Source organism: Pongo abelii, chromosome 8 (genome assembly GCF_028885655.2).
Source record: "Pongo abelii isolate AG06213 chromosome 8, NHGRI_mPonAbe1-v2.0_pri, whole genome shotgun sequence".
NCBI lineage: Eukaryota > Metazoa > Chordata > Mammalia > Primates > Hominidae > Pongo > Pongo abelii.
In genome coordinates, this window is record NC_071993.2 from 127,306,847 (window position 1) to 127,331,789 (window position 24,943).

A 24,943-nucleotide genomic window follows, 5' to 3' on the forward strand; every position below is an offset into this window, starting at 1 on the left:
AGCAATAGCTACCAAACATTATACCTCCTGAGCTCCAGTGAGTTCATGTCTTACCACCTGCAGCCTGAGGTAATTTGATTTCACTTATGGCTAAGCAGAATGGTTTCTTAAATTCCTGAAAGACATAAGAAAGAGAAACTCAAGGAAGAACAATTTCTGCTGGAAAATGTGCTCTCCACACACCATAAATAGTGACTCCAAAAGTATATTTCAACCTAGAACGACTTTTCCATTTGTCCAGTGATAAAAGTGCTTGTCAGAAAGATAGTCTCAGAATGAATATCTGAGATATGTATCAATCACACAGTTTATTTATAGTTCTCTTGGTAAGCTTTCTCACCCTAATCTTTTCTCTCCTCTTTTTTTCTTTTAGGCCAAACTCCTAGTCTAGGCCTTTATTTGCATGTAAGTTATCTTTTTTGTTTGTTTGTTTTTTTGAGACACAGTCTTGCTCTGTAACCCAGGCTGGAGTGCAGTGACGTGATCTTGGCTCACTGCAGCCTCTGCCTCCCTGGTTCAAGTGATTCTCCTGCCTCAGCCTCCTGAGTAGCTGGGACTACAAGTGCACCCCACCATGCCTGGCTAATTTTTTTGTGTTTTTTTTTTTGGTAGAAATGGGGTTTCACCACGTTGGCCAGGCTGGTCTTGAACTCCTGACCTTAAGTGATTCACCTGCCTTGGCCTCCCAAAGTGCTGAGATCACAGGCATAAACCACCGTGCCTGGCCAAGTTATCTTTAAGATGATAGTTGGAATAGCATCTAAAATTTCCTTCTAGAATTTTCTAATATGTAATCAATATTGTAGTAATAAATAATATTTAATGACTTTTTAATAGGAAAAATTCTGATTCCTGACTAGCTTTTTGAGAGCAGATATAATGCTCTTTTTTTCTTTGCACTTTCTGAAACGGTTCTGGCACATAACATGTATTTGTTGAATAAATAAAAATAATTTTATTATAGCACATTGCTGATGTCATAGGAAAACAGTAACTGTTTCTGAAAGATTACAGTAGAAATAGAATGGAAATATGAATATAGGGATTTTATTTTATCTGCAGCGTGATAGAACCCGTGGAAGAAAATGTGAGAGGCACATGATATGAGGCTCCTGGTCTCTTTTTTTCTAACCCTTCTTCAAAGACACATCCCTTAATTCTTTGGTAAAGAAGAGAGCTGCAATAGGACATTAGTCAGAGGTTGATTGTTCATCCCCACACTTGGGTAGTAACATTCTGGAGTCAGGCAAGTGTGTCCAGAATTGGTGGGTTCTTGGTCTCACTGACTTTAAGAATGAAGCTGCGCATCCTCGCGGTGTTACAGTTCTTAAAGATGGTGTATCTGGAGTTTGTTCCTTCTGATGTTCAGATGTATTTGGAGTTTCTTCCTTCTGGTGGGTTTGTGGTCTCGCTGGCTTCAGGAGTGAAGCTGCAGACCTTAGCAGTGAGTGTTACAGCTCATAAAGGCAGTGCGGACCCAAAGAGCAAACAGCAGCAAGATTTATTGCAAAGAGTGAAAGAACAAAACTTCCACAGTGTGGAAATGGACCCAAGTGAGTTGCCGCAGCTGGCTCAGGCAGCCTGCTTTTATTTCCTTATGTGACCCTACCCACATCCTGCTCATTGGTCCATTTTACAGAGAGCTGATTGGTCCGTTTTGACAGGGTGCTGATTGGTGCGTTTACAATCCCTGAGGTAGACACAGTGCTGATTGGTGTATTTACAATCCTCTAGCTAGAGGTAAAAGTTCTCCAAGTCCCCACTAGATTAACTAGACAGAGAGCACAGGTGTGTTTACAAACCTTGAGCTAGACACAGGGTGTTGACTGGTGCGTTTACCAACCTTGCGCTAGACACAGAGTGCTGATTGGTGTGTTTACAAACCATGAGCTGGACAGAGTGCTGATTGGTGTATATACAATCCTCCAGCTAGACATAAAAGTTCTCTAAGTTCTCACCCAGTTAGGAGCCCAGCTGGCTTTGCCTAGTAAATCCTGCCTGCCAGTCCCGCCGCACCCGCACTCCTCCGCCCTTGGGCGGTCAATGGGACTGGGCACGCGGAACAGGCGGCGGCGCCCATCAGGGAGGCTCCGGCTGTGCGGGAGCCCAAGGGGGCACGGGGTGGGGGGTGCGGGAAGAGGGGAAGGGGGCGGGAAGGGGGGTTGGCTGGGGCGTGGCGGGCTGCACAAGGATATAACTGTCACTGTTTCAGATTCAGTATCTGTCACATCACATTCTCTATGCAGAAAGAGCCTACGAATGTGGCAACTGCCACAAGGCTGTTGAGTCTGTGCCAGCTACTTGCCATGGTAATTGGGAATTGTGGGAACGACAGGGAGGAGTAGGTTCAGCCTTCCAATAGCAGATTTTTAGATCTCTCTCTCTCTCTTTTTTTAAGGAATGGGAAAAATTTCTTATCAAGACTATCTTAGCTGTTTTGTCTAACTCTGGGACTTTGTCATTTAACCTGTCTGGACTAAAATTTCTTCTTCAATTTCTATGAGAGATATAAATTTAAAAATTTAATTTATCTTTTATACATGATGTTCATACGTATTTATGGAGTACATGTGGAATTTTGTTATATGTATAGAAGGTGTAATGAACAAGTCAGCATATTTAGGGTATCCATTACCTGAAGGTTAATACTTTCTAAGTATTAGGTACATTTCAAGTCCGCTTTTCTAGCTGTTCTGAAATATATAATACATTGTTGTTAACTGTAGTCACCCTACTTTGCTGTCAAACATTAGAATTTATTCCTTCTATCCAACTATATGGTTGTACCCATTAGCCCACCTTTCTTCATTTTCTTCACACCCTTCCCGGGAGGGACATAAATTTTTATGGCTACATTAGATATGATGAAATTGAATCCCTTTTACTTCAGTAGTTTAAACATTTTTGTTTTTGTAAAATTTATATGAACTCATTGTATTTTGAAAATCAGACAAGACAGAAAAACACAAAGATGAGAGGTAAGAAATAAATAAAAAATCTTACCACCCCAAATAAACAACTTTTATTAATATTTGATTAATATTATTCAAGTTCTTTCCTTATGTACAGAAAGAATAATAGACAAAAATAGTTTGGAAAAAATGGGATTACAGTATATTTTTATTAGCAAAACCATGAAGTTTCATTTTTCTTGAATTTAACTGAAAAAAAAGTGAAATGAAATGAGAAGAATTGTTGGATTTCAGAAAATGTTTCTATGCTGTTGACTGGTCTCTGAAAACTCTAATGCCCTGCAATACCTCATCGAAAGCAGAGAACTGACAAATATTTGTTGAATGAGTATATGAATATGTTTCAGTGTTTGTTTTTAAGAGGTGATTTTTCTTAAGATTATAATTCAGTCTTGTGTGGCCTCAAACTCAAGGTTGATTTTGTGTTTGTTCATGGGTTATAAATTCTTTTGCAAATATTTATTGAGCCCTATTTCCCAGGCACCATGGTAAGGGCTGGATACATGTCAACACGCCACAGGGGGTGGAGTGTGTTAAAACCTCTTCCTAGACCTACCTTTGCCTAAAATCTCCTGCTAGACCTACCTTTGCTGTTCTTTAGCCTCATCTGTGGCACTCTGCTCCTTGCCCTAGGACTCTAGCAACACTGGCCCCTGTTCTTCCCCTTAAATGCTCCTTCCTATCTTGAGAACTTTGGGTTGGTTACTGCTTCCATTGAATGCTCTTGTTTATCCTTTTGCCTGATTTCTCTCAACTCTTCCTTCAGCTCATATATTTCTTCCTGAGGGAAGCCCTCTAGAACCTTCCAAATAAACCAGATCCCTTTGTTGTACATCCTGCTCTATTTGCCTGTAGGCTTTTCACAGTGTGTATTTATATACTTACTTATTTGGTCATTCACTTGTCTTTTTCTGCCACTAGACTCTCAGTGCCATTGGGCAAGAGGCCTGGGTCCTCACCTTCATACCCTCAGTACCCAGCACGTCTTGGCCATGTTGTCTCAGACATTTAACTTTTCATATAACACATGGAGGTTAAATAAAACATGGTCCTTATCCTCAAGGAGTTTATGCTCTACTGTAAGTGAATCAATTATTGTAGTAGAGTATGAACATTGCTATGAGAGACGTATATTTGTACATCTTTGTAGGGAGTTTTGAAGGATGGGTAGGGAGGTGCTGGATTATGACGTGTCCATGTGTATGTGGAGGTAGTCGTGGTGATAGGGATGGGATGAGACAGTGTGGGAAAGAAAGCACTCTAGCCAGAGTCACTGAGTAGAAAGGCTCAAAAGCCTTAAATAGAGAGACATGTTCAGGGAAATACAGGTTATTCTGATACAGCTGAGGCCAAAGTCGGGTAGTGGAAAGGGAGAAAATTGAGGAAGATTATGTGCAGAATATTATTGGCTTTAAATGCTGCTCAAAACATTATGTTGCATAATGTAATAACACTTTTCTTTCAAAATGAAATTGAACCATTAGGTTAGCAGTGCTCATAGCATGAGAAAATGTATTTACTAGTTAGAAAAGGTTGCTTGGTTTGTCTCACTACACATCAAATAAATCTATTTTTTTAGTCTCAAGTTTTATTCTGATATTTACATGAAGCCACAGAGGTAAAACTTATTGTATAAAATAAAACAATAATTAAAGCTGTGGATAAAGTCTGATTATCTAAATAAAAGTAGAGGTTAAAGCTAGTTAATTTTGCCATGAAGGATTTAAAAAAAACCTCTTTTTTATGTCACATGGCCTTTTTTGGTGATAATTTTGAGGATTTTAGAATTATTCTGTGAAAAGTGGACAAAATGGGTCAGTTAAATTACAGATTTGTAAGTTAAGTGGAAATGCCTTTGTATGAAAGAACATTATTCAGGAAAGGAACAGCATGTAGTCTGTGCTTATTACTTCTGACAGGAGGACATTGAACAATATTTTGCTCTTCTGTGGAGTGAGAGAATACGTTTCATGAATGTGCTAAGTTAAACTGCTCCCCAGTATCTTCTACCACTAACATTCTTTCAGGAAATATGGATTCTCATCCTGGCTCTGCCAATACTAGGATGGCTGGACCCAGAGAGCTTGATAAATGTGCATTCCTGGACCCTATGCTCAGATTTCTGCTTCAGAAGGTCTAGAGTGGGGCCCAGGAACCAATTTTTAAAAAGTCCCTGACCAGATTCTAATGCATACTGAAGGACAGGAGGCGAAGTCTTCGGTCCATGAAAAACAGCAGTCTTCATAATGCAGGGAGCCTTGAAAAGCATATGAGAAATTCTATTCACCTGTCTAGGGCGCAGTAAGAAAGCTGGGCCTCTATTCAGGATGGTAGATGGGAAAAAAGAAGAGTCTGAGAAATTTGACACTTCTCAGACATTAATTAGTACTCCCATGAAAAATGGAATCACTAAACTACCCATTTAAAAAATAAAAAGCTCACATGAGAATAGAAAAACACCATGAGGATTATCACACTGGTGGATTTACATCACAAGAATTAGAGATAATAGGCCAGACGTGGTGGCTCATGCCTGTAATCTCAGTACTTTGGGAGGTTGAGGTGGGCAGATTACCTGAGGTCAGGAGTTCGAGATCAGCCTGGCCAACACGGTGAAACCCCATCTCTACTAAAAATACAAAAATTAGCTGAGCATGCTGGTGTGTGCCTGTAATCTCAGCTACTCAGGAGGCTGAGACAGGAGAATCCCTTGAACCTGGGAGGCAGAGGTTGCAGTGAGCCAAGATCGTGCCACTGCCCTCCAGCGTGGGTGACTGAACAAGATTCTGTCTCAAAAAAAAAAAAAAAAAAAAGAATTAGAAATAATAGCAATAAAATTTCCAAAAAGAGAAAAAGTTGGGCTAGAAACCACAAGACAAAAACAGGATAATATGATACATAAATAGGAATATTCGAAAAGAAACTACATAGAAATCATAGAAAATAAAATATGGCCATTATAAGAGAATATCCCTCAAATAATGAGTCTAAATGTAGATTAGACACAGCTGAAAAGAGAATTATTTAAGTAGGGGAAAGATGTCAGGAAATTATTCAGGATGTAGCATAGAGAGATAAGGAGAAAGAAAATATGAAAAAAAAAAGCCAAGGGACGTGAAGCAGAGATTGAAAGGCATACTGAGGCTCCGGTAGAAAAAATGAAGAATGTGTATACCCAGACAGCAACATAGTGAAATGGCAGCACATGAATGTCAAAGCAGAAATCAAAAAAGCTGCCAAGGATAAAATATTGATTATGTATGGGGAATGACAATCAACTAATAACAAGGCTCTTATCAGAAATAATAGGTGCCAGAAGATAATGGAATAATGAATGTATAACGCTGAGGGAAAATAAGAGTTCACCTAGAATTTTACACTCAAATTACCAGTCAGGAGAGAGGATGGTGAATAAAGACATCTAACAGTATATGAAGACTGGGAGGGTTTGCTACTCACAGACCCTGCTAAAAGAAATGTCTGAAAGATATTTACCTCATGGAGGCTGGGCGCAGTGGCCCACGCCTGTAATCCCAGCACTTTGGGAGGCAGAGGCTGGTGGATCACGAGGTCAAGAGTTCAAGACCAGCTTGGCCACGATGGTGAAACCCCTTCTCTACTAAAAATACAAAAATTAGCCGGGCGTGGTGGTGGGTGCCTGTAATCCCAGCTACTTGGGAGGCTGAGGCAGAGAATTGCTTGAACCCTGGAGGCGGAGGTTGCAGTGAGCCGAGATCGTGCCACTGTATTCCAGCCTGGGCTACAGAATGACACTCAGTCTAAAAAAAAAAAAAAACAAAAAAGATATTTACCTCGTGGTAAAGCACAATACAGAAGGAAATAGTAGTATGCAAGAAGCATTTGGTGGGGAAAACTGATGTTTGTGTATTAGGTTTCTGTAGAGAAACTGGCTCTGTATATGAGAGGAGATTTAAAATTTTTTTTTTATTTTACTTTAAGTTCTGGGATACACAAGCTAAATGTGCAGGTTTGTCACGTAGGTATACATGTGCCACGGTGGTTTGCTGCCCCTATGCACTCATCATCTAGGCTTTAAGCCCTGCATGCATTAGGTATTTGTCCTAATGCTCTCTCTCCCCTTTTACCCCACCCCCAATATGCCCTGGTGGGTGATGTTCCCTTCCCTGTGTCCACGTGTTCTCATTGTTCCATAAAAAAAGAACTCATTATTTTTTATGGCTGCATAGTATTCCATGGTGTATATGTGCCACATTTTCTTTATCCAGTCTATCATTGATGAGCATTTGGGTTGGTTCCAGGTCTTTGCTATTGTAAATAGTGCTGCAATAAACATACGTGTGCCTGCATCTTTATAGTAGAATGATTTTTAATCCTTTGGGTATATACCCAGTGATGGGATTGCTGGGTCAAATGGTATTTCTGGTTCTAGAACCTTGAGGAATTGCCACAGTCTTCCACAGTGGTTGAACTAATTTATACTCCCATCAACAATGTAATTTACTTTCCTACCAACAGTCTGGAGCCTTGCCAGCATCTGTTTTTTTCTTTTTAATAATAGCCATTCTGACTGGTGGGAGATGGTATCTCATTGTGGTTTTGATTTACATTTCTCTGATCATTAGGGATGCTGGCATTTATTTATATGTTTGTTGGCTGTTTGTATGTCTTCTTTTGAGAGGTGTCTGTTCATGTATTTTGCCAATTTTTAATGGGTTATTTGTTTTTTGCTTGTTGAATTAAGTTCCTTATAGATTCTGGATATTAGGCCTTTATTGGATATATAGTTTATAAATATTTTCTCCCAATCTGTAGGTTGCCTATTTATTCTGTCGATAGTTTATTTTGCTATGCAGAAGTTCCTTAGTTTAATTAGGTCTCACTTGTCACTTTTTTTTCAATTGCTTTTGAAGACTTATTCATAAATTCTTTTCCAAAGCAAGTGTCCAGAATGGTGTTTCCTAGGTTTTCTTCTAGGATTCTTATGGTTTGAGGTCTTATATTTAAATCTCTAACACATCTTGAGTTGATTTTTATATATAGTGAAAGATAGGGTTCCAGTTTCAATCTTCTGCATATGGCTAGCCAGTTATAGCAGCAACATTTATTGAATAGGGAGTTCTTTCCCCATTGCTTATTTTTGTCAACTTTGTCAAAGATCACATGGCTGTAGATATGCAGCTTTATTTATGGGCTCTCCATTCTGTTTCGTTGGTCTGTGTTCTGTTTTTGTGCCAGTACCATGCTCTTTAGGTTACTGTTACCCTATAGTACAGTTTGAAGTCAGATAATGTGATGCCGCTGGCTTTGTTGTTTTTGCTTGGAATTACCTAGGTTATTTGGGCTCTTTTGTGAGCCCATATGAATTTTAGAATAGTGTTTTCTAGTTCTGTGGAAAATGATATTCAGAGCTTGACAGGCATAGTGTCGAATCTGCAGATAGCTTTAGACAGTATGGCCATTTTAACAATATTGATACTTCTAACCCATGAGCTATTTTTACCACATTTGCAATTACTTCATTTAAGTCTTGAACTCCTCCAAATTACCCAGGAGGGTTGAAATCAACTTCTTCCAAATTCATGTTAATGTTGACATTTTGGCTTCCTCTCATCAATCATGAATGTCCTTAATGACATCTAGAATGGTGAATCATTTCCAGAAAGTTATGAATGTATTTTGCTCAGAACCATAAGAGGAATCATTATCTATGTCAGTTATAGCCTTATGAAATATATTTTTTTAAATAATAAGACTTGAAAATTGAAAATTCTCCTTGATCCATGGGATGCAGGATAGATATGGTGTTAGCAGGCATCAAAACAACATTCATCTCCTTGTCCATGTCCATCAGAGTTCTTGGGTCTCCAGGTACATTGTCAATGAGCAGCGATATTTTGAAAGGAATCTTGTTTGCTGACCAGTAGGTCTCAACAGTGGGTCTAACATCTTCAATTAACCTTGTTGTAACCAGATGTGCTATCACCCAGGCTTTACTATCCTATTTATAGAGCACAGGCAGAGTAGATTTAGCATCATTAGGAACCCTACAATTTTTGAAATGGCAAATGAACAGTGCCTTCAAATTAATGTCACTAGCTGCATTATCCCCTAACAGGAGAGTCAGCCTATTATTCAAAGCTTTGAATTCAGACACTAACATCTTCTCTGTACCTATGAAAGTCCTAGGTGGCAGCTTCTTCCAACAGAAGGCTATTACTCCGTTGAAAATCTGTTGTTTGGTATAGCCACTTTCATCAAGTTTGTTAGCTAGATCTTCTGGATAATTTTTGCTGCTTTGACATCAGCACTTGCTAGTTTACTTTACACTTTTATATTATGGAGACAATTTCTTTCCTTAAACCTCTTAAATCAACCTCTGCTAGCATCCAACTTTTTTTCTGCAGATTTTTTTTTTTTACCTCTCTCACGCTTCGTAGAAGTTAACAAGAATTAGGGTCTTCTGCTGGGTTAGGCTTTGGCTTAAGAGAATGTTGTGGCTGGTTTGATTTTCTGTCCAAACAAATCACTAAAACTTTCTTCACATAAGCAATAACGTTTTGCTTTCTTATCATTCATGTATTTACTGGAGCAGCACTTTTAATTTCCTCAAGGACTTTTTCTTCACCTCTACAACTTGGCTGTTTGGTGCAAGAGGCCTGGTTTTTGGCCTGTCTTTGCTTTTAGTATGTCTTCCTCACTAAACTTAATCATTTCTAGTCTTTGATTTAAAGTGAGAGAGTTGTGACTATTCTTTTCACTTGAACACTTAAAAGGCCATTGTAGGGTTATTAACTGGCCTCATTTCAATATTCTTGTGTCTCAGGGAATAGGGAGGCTCAAGGAGAGGGAGACAGACAGGGGAACGGCTGGTCAGTGGAACAGTAAGAACACAGACATTTGTTGATTATGTTTGTTGTCCTTCATAGGTCTGGTTCGTGGTGCCCCAAAACATTTACAATAGTAACATCAGAGGTCACTGATTACAGATCATCATCGCAGATATAAGAGTAATGAAAAAGTTTGAGATAGTGCAAGAATGATCAAAATGTGACACAGAGACACACAGTGAGTACATGCTGTTGGAAAAACGATGTGAATAGATTTTCTTAATGAAGGATGGCCACAAGCCTTCAATTTATAAAAAAATATAATACCTGCAAAGCATAATAAAGTAAAGATCAATAAGATGAGGTATGTTTACATTTTAAAGTATACAAAATAATACACAATCTTGCATATATATACTAAAAAAATAAAAATATAAAAATGGAACATATCTTTAAGATAATGGTTGTCCTTGCAGAAAAATAAGGAATGAGACAGAAGAGAGATACCAAGCATACTTGAAATGTATCTGTAATAGGTTTTTATGTAGAAAAATCCAGAGAAAACACAGAAAAATGACAAAATTCATAAATGATCTGTGCTGGGCACTTGGCTGTTTTAATGCATTACATTTCTGTGTGTTTGAAATATCTTATAGTGATATTTCAAAGCTCTAGAGTTATTCTTTTGTGCTATTAGGTTTGGGAATGGACAGAATAGATGACTCTCTGTCACCTTCCGGTTCGACTTTTGGCCAAGTCGATACATTACTTGAAAAGCGCCTTGATGAAGCTTATGTAGACCCAAGCCTCTTTGTGTTTCTGGGGAAGTTAATAAGAATTGGGCCACAAAACTGCTGAAGACTTAAAGGGAGCAGTTTAATCTTGGGCTGTCACATTGAGTAAGTGGCTTCTGTTCCAGCCATCTGTTCTAGTCATAGTGCACCACATCCCATCCTGTATGCTTGGCAGGGTCTCATTCCCATCATTATCCCTCAAAGAGCTCTAGACTGGAATTTTAAAAATTTCACATTGACACGTGGGGGAAATTGTTGACAGGAGAAAGGCTCTAGATGACATGTTTTCACCCCTGGCGTTTTTCATGGGAGAGGGAAGGGGTGTGTAAAAGTGTAATTAGATGATTCTTCAGAGTTTTGTCCAATCGAGCTCTGTGGGTAGCTCCCCCCGCAACCCCAGCAGAACTATCACCCATTTCTTGCCAATGTGTTCTTTTCAGTTACTCTTAATATCCCATCCAGAATTAGAGATGGAAGAAATAACCGGGTCAGCTCATCTTTGCTTTGCCAATGCAGGTGTTTTCTAGCATGTTTTCTGTGGTGGTGCCCAGTTGTTAATAACATGCCTGTGCACAGTGCAATTATTTTGATAGTACAGAGAAGACGATAAATGGAGCCTGTTCTGTGCTACAAGGACCGTTTCACCACAGCCCTTCTATGCAGCATCACTGGGGAAACTCATTAATTTCCACATCTGCATTGAAAACGCTTGACTGAGACTCCCTTGCAAATCAGGAGTGAGAAGGAATGGAATGTTTTGGGTAACAAGTAAAGCTTCATGTCACCTTGTTTTTAATGTCTTAGTTCTAGCCAGATATGGTCTAGCCACAGGAAGCGTATAATCATATAGTCTTAGATATTTCAGGACAGCTTTTGTTAGACAGGATCTGTCCTATGGTCCTTATAGCACTTGGCAGATGATGGTCACTGTAACTATAATTCCTTCAGCAACTGAACCAGCCTCTTTCGGCTATGAGTTATGTGGCTCTTAGCACCTGTACTTATTTTTATTGTGGCATATATTATTTCGTGTTGTAATGACTATTTGTCTCTCCCACTATATAGAGCCCTGTGAGTATAAAGATTGTATACTTGCCCTTCTTTCCTCAGGATCCCAGCATAGTATGTGGTACATAATTTGTATTTTGTGAATATTTTTGAATGGATCAATTAATCTTGATCTTAGGTCCTCATGAAAGAGAGGTGGTTATGATGCCTGAATTGTAGGGGTTCCATGGTTAGGTGGCATAGTTAGTGCTGGCAAATTACTTAAGAAAATATACAAATTTCATTAATCACTTTTTCATTCAGTAAGAATTTGAGTGTCTTTGAGCCAGGAAGCCAAGATGTTAGAGGTCATGCAGAGTCCAAGAGAGAAGATATATTCCCTGCCCCACAGGAGCAGGGGAAAGAAGAGAGAACTCAAATAATTAGAGTAATGAGATAGGATGCTAATTAGGAATGTTGACAAAAATATTTCAATGGGCTAGAAGTTGACAGTAGTTTTGGCTAGTTTAAAATAAATTGGTACTATCTGGTTAGGAAAAAACCTCTTCTGTTGGAGTTTTAGGGAGACAATAAGTATTATCCCTTTTCCCGTTCCCAGTTTGAAAAATATTTTTAATATGTGTCTCTTGAGAACAAGAACACTTTCCTATATGGCTACAACACCATTATTGAACCCAAGAAATTTAAAATGGATTCTAGGCTGTTTCAGTAGACAGAGCTGGGAAAAAAAGGTGTATTTCCCTCTAATTAAAAATCTCATCCAGTTCTTCCTCACTCTCTCGTGTTCTATATTTGCATCTCCCTTCTCCTTTTTGATAACTCTTTAAATCAATACATTTATGAATTTTTTCTATCTTTAAATACATCCAAGCGGTTTCAGGATTATAACACTAATATCACTACCAATAACAAACCTACTGAACAAAGTTCAAGATTTTTTGGCAGTTCTTTTGGCTCTTAAAATGTATCCCATGAAGTGTATGTAATCAGATGGTTGTGCTAAAACATTACGTGAATTATTTTTTGTTCTCTGTGTGGCACTGATATCAAGTTGATATACAATTCTATTAATTTGTTTCTTTTTACATTACATTTTAGGATTTTCTATGTCGTTTAATATTAATTTTGAAAATGAAAAACAGCTGCACGTTTCAAGTCAAAACTACACAAAAGATGTATTCAGAGAAGTCTCTTTGCCATCTTTTTTCTTTCTACCTCCATTTCTACCCTTCCCATAGATAACTTTTTATTAGATTCTAGGTAATCTTTATGTTTATGATAAATGACGTAAATATGGGTCTATTCTTCCCTTTTATTCTCATGCAAGAAGTAGCATGCTAAATAATTCTTTGGAACTTTGATTTTGAAAATTAACAATACATCCTGGAAGTTATTCCATATCACTCTATAGAAAGTGTTCTCATTCTTTCTGTAAATGGCTACACATTACTCTGGTGTGTGGACATACCACAAGCACATGACTCATCTACAGTTGGCCATTTGGGCTGTTTCTAACAAACAACATAGCAATGAATAACTTCTGCATATGCTGTTTCTTATTTGTAGAGGTGGTTTCTCAAGGTAAATTCTAGAAGGGGGATTTCTGGGTAATAAATTACCCACTTGCATTCTGAGTCAGTTTGAAACAGAGAAGTCAGGCAGATGGAGAGGAAAATGTCGGCTTTCTTACTCCTAGATCATTTGGAAAAGGTGGCTCAGATGCTTCCTATACTAAATCCCTGGAGCAGTCTTAACGACCCAGTGCAGGCTATTCTAGAAAACTGTGAGCAGACTCTCAATGGGCAGAGCCGCTACTGCTAAGCTTATGGCTTTGCCCATGGGAGACCAAAGCGCTTCCATTCTGCAGGAAGGCAGATGCCAAGGGATAGCAAAGAGATGGAGCCATGAGGTATAAGTATCCCAACTCCACCAGTCAGAGAAATCTCTCCTCCTCCCATGGGGAGAAAAAAGTAAGGGGCAGAGAGAGGCCAGGAGTGTTACTCTAACTGACGTCCCTCTATGTGGAAACATGAAGATGAAGGAAAATGTTCCCCCTTTCCTCAATGCCCTGTAGCCACTAGCATCAGGCTCTTTAGTGGACTCTGGTGGGGTGGGTGAGGGCTAGGAACATCTGAAGAATGAATAAAAATGAAAGAGTAAAACCTAGAAACCTTGGAGACTGTGAATCACATATTCAGTTGAATGGCCTAAAAAACTGTACCAGCTTCCCTCTGCTTGGTATAATTTAAAATTAAAATTAAGCTTAAAAATTAATTAAAAATGTAAATTAAAAATTCTGGGACCTCTTTGCCATGATAGAACATGTAGGGAAGGGATGGGGTGCACCGTGTGGACACGGCTGTGCTGGAGGTTGTGTTCGCTGCTCTCACACCATGTGGTTAGCGGGACGTCAGGGAGGATCACTATGTTACACATTTGGTTCTGCTGAAAATGTCCTACTTTTATTTTGACTGTAGTCACACCACTATAGGTGGGGTGACCATAAGAGATGGGGAGGCGCATATCATTCTTCTCATCTATAAAGTGTTGTGGAGGCATTCGGATTAGGAGAGGTGCATTTTTTATTTAAATTTTCCAGAGGCTGTTTGACCAATAGCTATGCTTTTAAATATTTTGTGTAAAAGGAGGGCAGTGCATTGAGTTGTCAATCTGGTAAATTTAAGAACATCAGACTCAAAAAAAAAATTAAAGAAAATATTTCCATGTTTCTCTTAGAATACTAAAAATTAAACATGTTCAATCACGTTTCATTGCAAGCATAAAAAATTTATACTCAGAACCTGATTGGAAGATTTTGGATTTCTGTGAAGTTTCATTTATTTTGAAATATATAAATTTTTTCTACTTACATTGTAGAAGTTGAAACCCTGGAGAAATGTTTAATAGAGAAGATGTGAATTCTTCATAGTCTTAGACCTCAAAGATAATCTTTTATATAGTTTGGTATAGAGCTTTCCAGTATTTTCCCCTTTCTGTCTCTGTGATAGCATGTTTTGCACTTTGTGCAGGGAAAATTCAATTATATTGTTTCGCAACTATTTTTTTTTCAGTCACCATATCCTTGATACTTTTGCAGCAGATATACACAGTCTATGAGCCTAGACCACCTCCCTTCTCCCTGAAGCTCCCTTGCATGCTCCCTAACTTACATCGTGCTAGGCGACTCCTTATGTTTTTATATAACCTCCCCGCAGAAAGAGTTGACTGGTTCAAGCTGTGTGAGTCAACATCTTTCCCTGGCATATTAGAAACTGAAATGAGGAATACATTTCCCTTTGAAGATGATATGAGGATATTTGGCTTAGGTACTCTCAATAGGGAGGAAGCCAACATAAAGCCAATGGCAGAAACACAAAGTGGGTACTGGCAAAGTGAGTCCCAGTAGCGTCTTAGCCCCTGGATTGAGCTGTTCTTTTCTCACAGTTTGGTTGATCAGTCACATTCTACTTCCTTGATTTGGAGGAGCCAGTAGCTTTTCTTTTTTTTTCCTCCTAACCTAGTTTGAATTATATTTCTTGCCGGTTATATTCAAAAGTGTCTTTATTAATACATCTTGCTATGCTAATGTATCAATATTGTCCATTTTTTTGGGTGGCTTATAGTTTATTAATATGTGAACTCATATTTTAAAACTCTTCTATTTATAATCATTTGCATTATCTTGAAGCTTTGACTTTAGACGATGTGGCAATGAGCATTCTTTTATACTTGCACAGCTGTTGAATATCTCTAGGGAAAAATCATAGTAGAAAAACGGAAAAGGCTTAGATGTTTTAAATTTTAGTAGATTATATCCAACTACCATCTCCCAAATTGTACCAATACTCCCCAAGATAGTGGCAGATAGTGTGGATATCCTTACAGCTAAATGTTGCCAATAGTTTAAATCTTTGCAAATGCAATAGGAGAACAATAATTTCTAGTTTTAACTTGCATTTTAAAATTATTCCTGTGCAGGAGTACCTTTAATATATTTATTACATACAGGAGGACAAAGATGAGTATTACAGTGGAGTTCTTGTTGGAAATAATACAAATCAGATGAGAGTGGAACACTGTGAAAAATGCTAAAAGAAAAACTATCAACTGAGAATTCTACACCTACTGAAACCATTCTTCAAAAATGGAGGTGAAATAAAGGCTTTTGTTGACATAAGAAAGTTGAAAGAATTCATCATCTTCAGAGCTCTACTATCAGAAATGCTGCAGAAAGTCCTATGGGAAGAAGGAAAATGACAGCAGAGGGAAATCTGGATCTACACAAAGGAATGAAGAGCCCCCCGCAAAAGTAACTGCATAGATAGGTATAAAATACTTTGAAAAAATAATTATTCAAGTCTCTTTAGAAGATACTTGTGGGCTTTCCTGTTATCTATTATTGTTTCTAAACAATACATTGTTTAAAGCAAAAAATAATAATTACATTGTGGGATTCTAACATGTAGAATTAAAATATGTGACAATAATAATACAAATGTCATAAATATGATAATAGTACAAATGTCATAAAAGAGGAAATAGAAATGTACTATTATAAGATTCTTATGCTATATGCAAAGCGTATAATATCATTTGAACACAGACTGTGATGAGTAAAACATGCATACCATGTGTCCTGGAGCAATCTCTAAAATGATGTCGAAAGGATTAGAGCTAAAAAGCCAACAAAGCAGAAAAATTGGAGCCATAAAAATACTCTATTAGTCCAAAAGAAGGCAGGAAAAAAGGAGCAAAGAACAGATGTGACAGAAAATAAATGGCAAGATAATAGATTTAAACTAAGCAATATCAATAGTCACATTACATGTTATTAGTCTAAACACTAATCAAAAGGCAGAGAATGTCATATTGGATAAAAATGGAAGATCAAGCTATATAGAAACTCACTTTAAATACAAATATATGTTAGTAAAAGAATGAGAAGATATATAATGTTAATCAAAAGAAAGTTAAAGTGGTAATATTATATCACATAAATTAGATTTTATAGCAAAGAATATTACCAGGGATAAAAAAGACCATTTCATAATGAAAATTGAGAGAACATAACAATCCTAAGTAATTATGCAATTAATAACAGAGTTTCAAAATATTTGAAGCAACAACTGAAATAATTACAAGGAGAAACAGATATTTACACAATTGCAATCACAGATTTAAAAACCATTCTATTAATAACCAGTAGAATAAGTAGACAGAAAATCAACTGGAATATGAATTACTTGAACAACACTATCAGCCAACTGGACTTAATTGACATCTATAGAATACGTAATCGGACAAAAGTAGAATACACATTCTTGTCAAGGGTATACAGAACATTTACTAAAATAGACTAAATTCTAGGTCATAACGTAAGTCTGAATAAATTTTAAAGGACTCATAAAATATGGCTTCTGATTGTAATGGAATTATGTTAGAAACAATAATAGAAAGATATAAGGAAAGTCCACAAGTATCTGGAAACTAAATAAACCCCATCTAAAAAACTCATGTATCAAAAAGGAAATTTATACTTTAAATTGAATAAAAATATAAATGCAACATATCAGTATCAACGGGATGCAGCTAAAACAGTATTTGGAGGAACATCTATAACACTAAATAGCCTATAGTAAAAAGAAGAAAGATTTCAACTAAATGCTATACATTTCCAACTTAAGAAACTAGAAAAATAGCAGCAAATTAAACCCAAAGTAAGTTTATGATGTGAAATAATAAGGATCAGAACAGAACTCAATTAAATAGGAAAAATTAAGAAAAACAATATAACAAAAATTTCATTCTTTAAGAAGATTAATAAAATTGCTAAACCTCTAGTCAGACTGGTCAGGAATAAAACATAGGAGGTAAAAATGATCAATATTCAGAAAATTAGAGAGGTGACATTATTTCTAATTCTACAGATACTAAAAGGATAACATGGAAATATTTGAACGACTTTAAGCCAATAAATTTGCTGATTTAAGTGAAATGGGAAAATTTCTTGAATGATCAAAATTCTCAAATCTCACTCAGAAAGAAACTGAATTTGAATAGCTCTATATCTATCTAATGATTTGAATTTATAGTTAAAAGCCTTCCCACAAAGCAAACCCAGGCCAAATGGCTTCGCTGGTGAATTCTCCTAAACATTTAAGGAAGAAATAATGTCACAGCTATACAAACACTTCCAGAAAATTAAACAGGACAAAATACTTTCCAACTCTGTAATTTCCAAAATACTTACAGACTAATGTGTCTTATGAAAATAGACGCAAAAATTCTCAACAAAATGTTAGCAATTTGAATTCAACAATATATAATTAGGATAGTACAGCATGACCAAGTAAGGTTTGGTTTGGAGACGCAAGGTTGATTTTACATTTGGGAACAAATTGATGTAATTTACCATATTAACAGACTAAAGAAGAAAAAGCCCTAAGAGCTCAATAGATGCAGAAAAAGCATTGGAAAAAAATTCAACATTCATTACTGTTAGAAACTTTCAGCAAATTAGGAACAGAAGAGACCTTCTTCAAGTTGATAAAAGTCATTTACCAAAAACCCATAGCCAACATCATATTTAATCATGAAATATCAAATGCAGTATTCCTCAGATGAGAAACAAAACAAGAATGCCTGCTTTTTACCACTTCTATTCAACTGGCCAGTTGATAAGGCACACGTTCTCTCTCTTACCCCTGCCAAAAAAAAGGGCATCGAGACTGGAATGAAAGAGGTAAAATTATCTTTATTCACTCATGACGTATTTATGTAGAAAAATTGATGGAATCTGCAAACATATTTTTAGAACTAATAAGTGAGGCTGGCAAGATTGCAGGATACAAGATCAACATACAGAAATAAATTGTAGTACTATAAACTGGCAACAAACAGAAATTTAAAGGAAAACCATGCCATTTTCAATAGCATACAAATGTGAAATACTTCAGGATAAATCTGACAAAAATGTATAAGATCCGTACAATAAAAACCATGCTGAGAGAAATTATAAAAGGCATAGATAAATGGAAATTTTACTGTGTTCACATAATAATTTTGAGAAGAACCAATATTATTCAGATGTCAGTTATTCCCCAAGTGACCTAGAGTTAATGCAATCGCAATTAAAACTCCACTAGGCATTTTTTTTGATAGACCTTGATAACTTGATTCAATACAATCCCAATTAAAATGTCAGTAGGCTTTTTTTCCTAGAACTAATGTGTGGGCCTCAAATTCATTCAGAGATGCAAGATATCTACTATAATTAAAACAGCTTTATTATATTAAAGAAAATAGTTGGAGGACTTATACTACCTGAGTTCAAGACTTATATTAAAGCCATAGTAATTAAGACAGTATGATATTGGCATCAAAATGGACAAGTAGTCAATGCAACAGAGTCCAGTACATGTAGTTAATTTATTTTTGACAAAGGTATAAAGGCACTTAAGTGTAGGAAAGACATTCTTTTTCAACAAATGCTATTGAAATAATTGTATATTCCTATTTTAAAAATTAATTTTTATTCCTATCTTATACCTGTATAAAATTAACTCAATGTGTATCATAGGTCTAAATGTAAAAGTTTAAATTTTAAATTATAAAACTTCTATAAGAATATATAGGAGAAAATATTTGTGACCTTGGATAGGGCAAGAATTTCTTAGAAATGATACCAGAAGCACAGTTCATTAAAAAAGATAAATTAGACTTTGTCAAAATTAAGACCATCTGCTCTTTGGTAGATATTCAAGAGAGTGAACATACAAGCTACTGACTGAGAAAATATTTGCAAATAAATACATCTGATAAAAGATATATGTCCAGGATATGTTATTAAAATGAAGAAAACTCAATAACAACAACAAAAATATCTGACAAAAATTGGGCAAAAGATTTGAATACATATTTCACCGAAGAAAATATATGAATGACAAATAGGCATAAGAATAGACTCTTAACATTATTATCACTCAGTTAAATGCAAATTAAAACTACAATGAGATGCTAATATCCAAAGTTCTTTTTTTTTAATTGATCTTATCAAATGTTGGCAAGGATGTAGAGCAACTGGAACTCTGATACACTGTTGTCAAGAATGTGAAATGGTACAACTACTTTGGAAAATAGTTTAGTAACTCCTTTAAAGTTAATCACATACTTGTGATCCAGGAATTTACCCAAGGGAAATGAAAACTTCTGTTCATACAAAGGCTTGTACACAAATATTTATAGCAACTTTATTTGTAACAGCCAAAAGCCAGAAACAATCAATGACAATCAACAGATAAGTGAATAATTATGATATATTCATAGAATGGAATAAGAGTCACCAACACAAGTAATGAACTATTGATATATGAAACAACGTGAATGAATCTCAAAATAATTAGGCTGAGTGATAGAAGCTCGACAAAAAATTTAACATGATACTGTGTCTTTGTTTCTGCTGCCTTAACAAAATAACATAAACTGGGTACTTTATAAATAGCAGAAATTTCTTACAGTTCTGAAGGCTAGAAGTCCCGGATCAGGGTGCCAGCATCGTAGGGCTCTTGTGAGGGCCCCATTCCAGATTGCAGACTGCTGGCTTCTCACTGTAACCTCACAGAATGGAAGGGATGAGTTAGCTCTCGGGGGTCTCTTGTATAATGGGTACTAATCCCATTAATTAGGTCTCTGCCTTCATGACCTTGTTGACTCTCAAAGGCTCTACCTCCTAATACCATCAACTTGGAGGTTAGGATTTCAACATATGAATTTGGGAGTGGGGACGCACAAACATTCAATCCATAGAAGTATGAGTCTCTTCATATAAATTTCTAGAAAACGAAAACTAATCTATAGTAACAGAAAGCAGATTAGTGGTTTGAGGGAGTGTGAGTGAGTAGGGGATGGCAGATGGAGCAGAATAGAGGGAGGGATTATAAAGGGATACAAGGAACCTTTTGCCATGTGGGATAGATAAATTATCTCGATTGCGTTGTTGGTTTCATGGGGTATACAAAGCTTACGAAAATGAACTTTTTAAGTATGTGTGGTTTGTTGTATGTCTTGTACCTCAGTAAAAAGGTTCACAGAAATGATGCCAAAGAAACCATCATTTACCACTGGTGCAGTGCTCTAGAACATGGGCATTAGAGGTGGACATGCCTGGGTTCAAACCCAATCCTGCACCTCAGACACTACTTTTTTCTGTAAGTCTATTTCTTCATTATAGAGGCTCAGACTGATGAATTAATATTATATTCTGCCTACAAAATGGGGATAATAATGCCTTTCCAACAGGGTTGTGGTGAGGATCAGATGCACTAACATGTATAAATTGTGTGCATCATAGTAACTACTCAATCATCAGTCCTTTTTATTATTATTAGCACATGTTTGGAAAATGAAGGGATAGTTCTTATGAAATGTGCTTTTGGCTCAATGGGAGACTAGTTCAGTGTGTCAGACGCAAATGAAAAGGTTGGTTTCTCACTTTAAGTGATCTTGCCACATTCTGAAATTGAGCCTCCTCACTTCTGCTCAGCAACAAGAATGCAAATGTGCCCTGAAGCCTTGTTTGCAGAAAATATGACATTATTCTTACACCAAGCAGGAACCATTCCCTTTGGAATCTCTGCATTGCTGCATCTGTCTCTAAGATTTCAGGAACATAAGTTATAAACAAGCATCTCTCTGTGGTTAATTCCAGTCAGTTGAAAATAAGGCCAGCTTCTAGAGACTAGGCTGGGGACCACGATTCCCCCATTGCACTAATCCTGCCTTGTTCCAAAAGCAACATCCTATAAGAATGGGTTTGTGGATTTGTGAAAGCATTTAATACAGAGAGATGCCTATTAGTTTTAAGCCTGACTTACTGAGTCCTCATGAAGGCTGCCTGTACTTTTACAAAAGTTTTAGAAATTGCAGTGCTCAGGATGGTGCTTTGACATTGTGCTGGAGTTGTAGGAATGATGGTAACATCATTGAATAATATTTATCTTGGGTATGTTGTAATCAGATTTTGATCCTAATACCAAACTGCTATAGAGGAGGGGGTAAACCTTTATTGTTTTTATGACTGATGGGGCTGTCTTTGTATTGTTGTTTACAAATTATTCTATAATATAATGCCTTCAGTCAGAGTATTTTTAAGATCAATCAGCAGAATTTTGTAATACCCCTGTCAATTGGCTCTCTTGTGTTATTTTTCACAGATAATTGAGCCAGTGGCACATATGGAGACTTCTTAGTCCACATCAAGATGGCAATGATTTGACCGTGTCAGTTACAAGGAGACTTTGCGCTCTCTGGGATGACTAGGCTGAGGGCCCTGTGAGAATAAGAACCAAGCTTGACTGTTTATGATCATATCCATAGCAACAAGCCTAGAGCTTGCCTCGTTCTCAGTACTAAATCAGTATCTGTTCAGTGGCTGATTGATTGCTGAAGAGTGCTACTCTCTCAGCTATTAGAAAAAACCCCTATCTCTGTATCATCTGTCTATCCACCCATCTATTATACTCCTTCCTCTGTTAAAAATACTTTTCCTGTATTCATAAATTTAATTCTAACAACTCTATGAGAGAGACTATTATTATCCACTTTTTATAGACAAGGAAACTGAGGCACAGAGAGGTTAAGCAATTGCCTGAGGTCCCACAGCTGGCGAGTTATGGAGCTTGTGTAACCTTATTTTCCATGCCTTAATCTCATTGATTTTTACAAGGACAGCCTGTTCTGTAAGTCCAGGTCTTTGCAATGTGGGAGAAATTGGAATAGGATAGATTTTATCTTTTGTACTTTTCCTAACCTCATGATTCTAATCCAAGTTGAAGACAGAAAAGGTGAAGGCCCAAATAAATTCAACTGTGTGTGTATGCATGTGTGTATATATGCATGTGTGCTTGTGTGTGTATGCATGTGTATATATGCATGTATGCTTGTGTGTGTATGCATGTGAATATATATGCATGTGTGCTTGTGTGTATGCATGTGTATATATATGCATGTGTGCTTGTGTGTATGCATGTGTATATATATGCATGTGTGCTTGTGTGTGTATGCATGTGTATATATATGCATGTGTGCTTATGTGTGTATGCATGTGTGATATGTGAATGTGTGATTGTGTGTGTATGCATGTGTGTATATATGCATGATTGTGTGTGTATGCATGTGTGTATATATGCATGTGTGCTTGTGTGTGTGTATATATGCATGTGTGCTTGTGTGTATGCATGTGTGTATATATGCATGTGTGCTTGTGTGCATGCATGTGTGTATATATGTGTGTGTGCTTGTGTGTATACATGTGTATATATGCATGTGTGCTTGTGTGTATGCATGTGTGTATATATGCATGTGTGCTTGTGTGTATACAGATGTGTATATATGCATGTGTGCTTGTGTGTATGCATGTGTGTATATATGCATGTATGCATGTGTGTATATATGCATGTGTGCTTGTGTGTATGCATGTGTGTATATCATGTGTGCTTGTGTGTATATATGTGTGTGCTTGTGTGTATATGTGTGTATATATGCATGTGTGCTTGTGTGTGTGTGCATGTGTGTATATATGCATGTGTGCTTGTGTGTATGCACAAGGGCACATATGTATGCCCTGCCTGGGCATAATGGAGAGAGGGCAGAGAGAACCAGCAAGAGCAACCTCAGAATCCCAGTGAGAATTCGTGATGACCCTGTCTGGAAACACAAGAATAAGACCTTTCTGACATTTAAAAAATTCTGTGCACGTATTTTAGGTGATGGCATTCCCCTGAAGAAGATTAAAATATGACATAGCTGAAAATTCTCTTGAAGCTGGGAAGAAGTAGTTAACATTTAATAACAAATTTTGACCCTTGAGCGTTAAAAGTATCTATCAGTGACTATACATACTCAATCCGATTTTGCTTTTCTGTAGCATTAATCATGGTGATATTTGGATTTTAAGGAAAAATAATTAGGAGAAAAGCAGAATTGGGGGCCCTCATCCATGTTCTACTTTCTAAAACTTCTATGGGTACATTTTCCTTAAGAAAGATGGTTTGGTCTTGCTGATGGCATAATTTCAATAATGAATAATTCAGAGAAGCAGGCAGTTGAGTGTTAGCTGAAGACAGGAAACGTATCTTTGAATTCCTCTTCATTTTATGGGCCTTTGGAAGCAGCTACCTGTCTATATAAAGCTCTCTAAGGGAAAAATGGGCACCATTCTTAGGCTAATGGGAAATAATGGTGTGATCAGTGAAGCTCTTTTCTTGGAAGCCTGCAATAGAGCTTAGCCATCTGAACCTCTCCGCTTCACTGCTCTGGTATCTGGACTATTATCAAAGAAGGGGTATCGAAATGGCAGACTTTTACAGGGGAAATCAGCAATCCACCTGAAGCAGTGCTGGTCTCTGGTGTGTGGATCTAGAAGGAACATAAAACTGAAAACTGATAAGGTGTCATTTCATCCAGCAGACCATGTAAGTGAAAATTCTGGCTTGCTCTGCTGTTTTCCATGTCCAGGATGAAAATACTTTTGCCTTTTGGATTCTGAAACTGTTACGCATCTGTGCTCGCTGGAGGAGAGCTGATGGAGGATTGTGTGTCATCAATCAAGAGGCTTAACCATCCTCTCTATTAATTAGGGGACAGAACACTGCTTCTATTTAACTGCCCCCTACCCCAGTTGGTGCAACACCCTTTTCAAGTGTTTTCCTTGCACTTTGTTGAAGACACACATAGGAGCGGATCTACCTATGCATAGGTGGATGTGTAGAAGTGAGTCAGATGAACAAGCATCTTTCTTTCCACATGCCCACTGCCTCCACCTTTGGTAGCAAGTCCCTGATGACTTGGCAGGGGCTTTTGATCATGTCGTGGGTAATAGTGGGGGGACATCCTAGCTCAAACACAAACTCTCCAGCCTCCCAGGACTAGAGTTGGGCAGTACCAATCATCCTGAAATACCCCTATTGCTCCATCCTTCTGACAAACCAGTGTGAGGTCTTCAGTATTTTTCAAGTCTCAATGATGTATCTTTGACTTGAGGCACCATGGTAATGGAAAGCAATTTCCATTCTTCCCAGGAACAAACCCCATGCCATCTCTTCATCCACTAGTCTGGCCCAGCAGGCCAGTTTCCTTATTGACTTTATTTCTATCCCTGCTAAGCCACATCTTCCTCATATACTGAATTTCATATATCTCCCTAAATTGTTGGTGATTTTAATTTTCTTCTTTATGCTTTGTGTAATGTAAAAGTGTTTTCCAATAAGACATTTATGATCAGAACTTCTTCCAAATACTAACCACCAAGTACATCCTACCTGTCTTCTATGATTTAACCCAACTTCCGTTTCCACTATGAATC

General features: G+C 37.2%; 1 long non-coding RNA gene across 2 annotated transcripts in view; it reads left to right on the forward strand.

The window, feature by feature from the left end:
• The first annotated feature begins 2,135 nt into the window (after window positions 1–2,135).
• Window positions 2,136–24,943, forward strand: part of LOC134762018 (uncharacterized) — a 59,166-nt gene continuing 36,358 nt past the window's right edge. Inside the window, exons 1-3 of one of the 2 annotated variants that reach the window (XR_010141454.1) lie at window positions 2,136–2,309; window positions 9,881–10,019; window positions 21,795–22,098. This is a non-coding gene — a long non-coding RNA (uncharacterized LOC134762018). Of the gene's footprint in view, window positions 2,310–9,880; window positions 10,020–21,794; window positions 22,099–24,943 lie in introns of those variants that run through there. The other variant, XR_010141455.1, reaches the window with a different exon arrangement.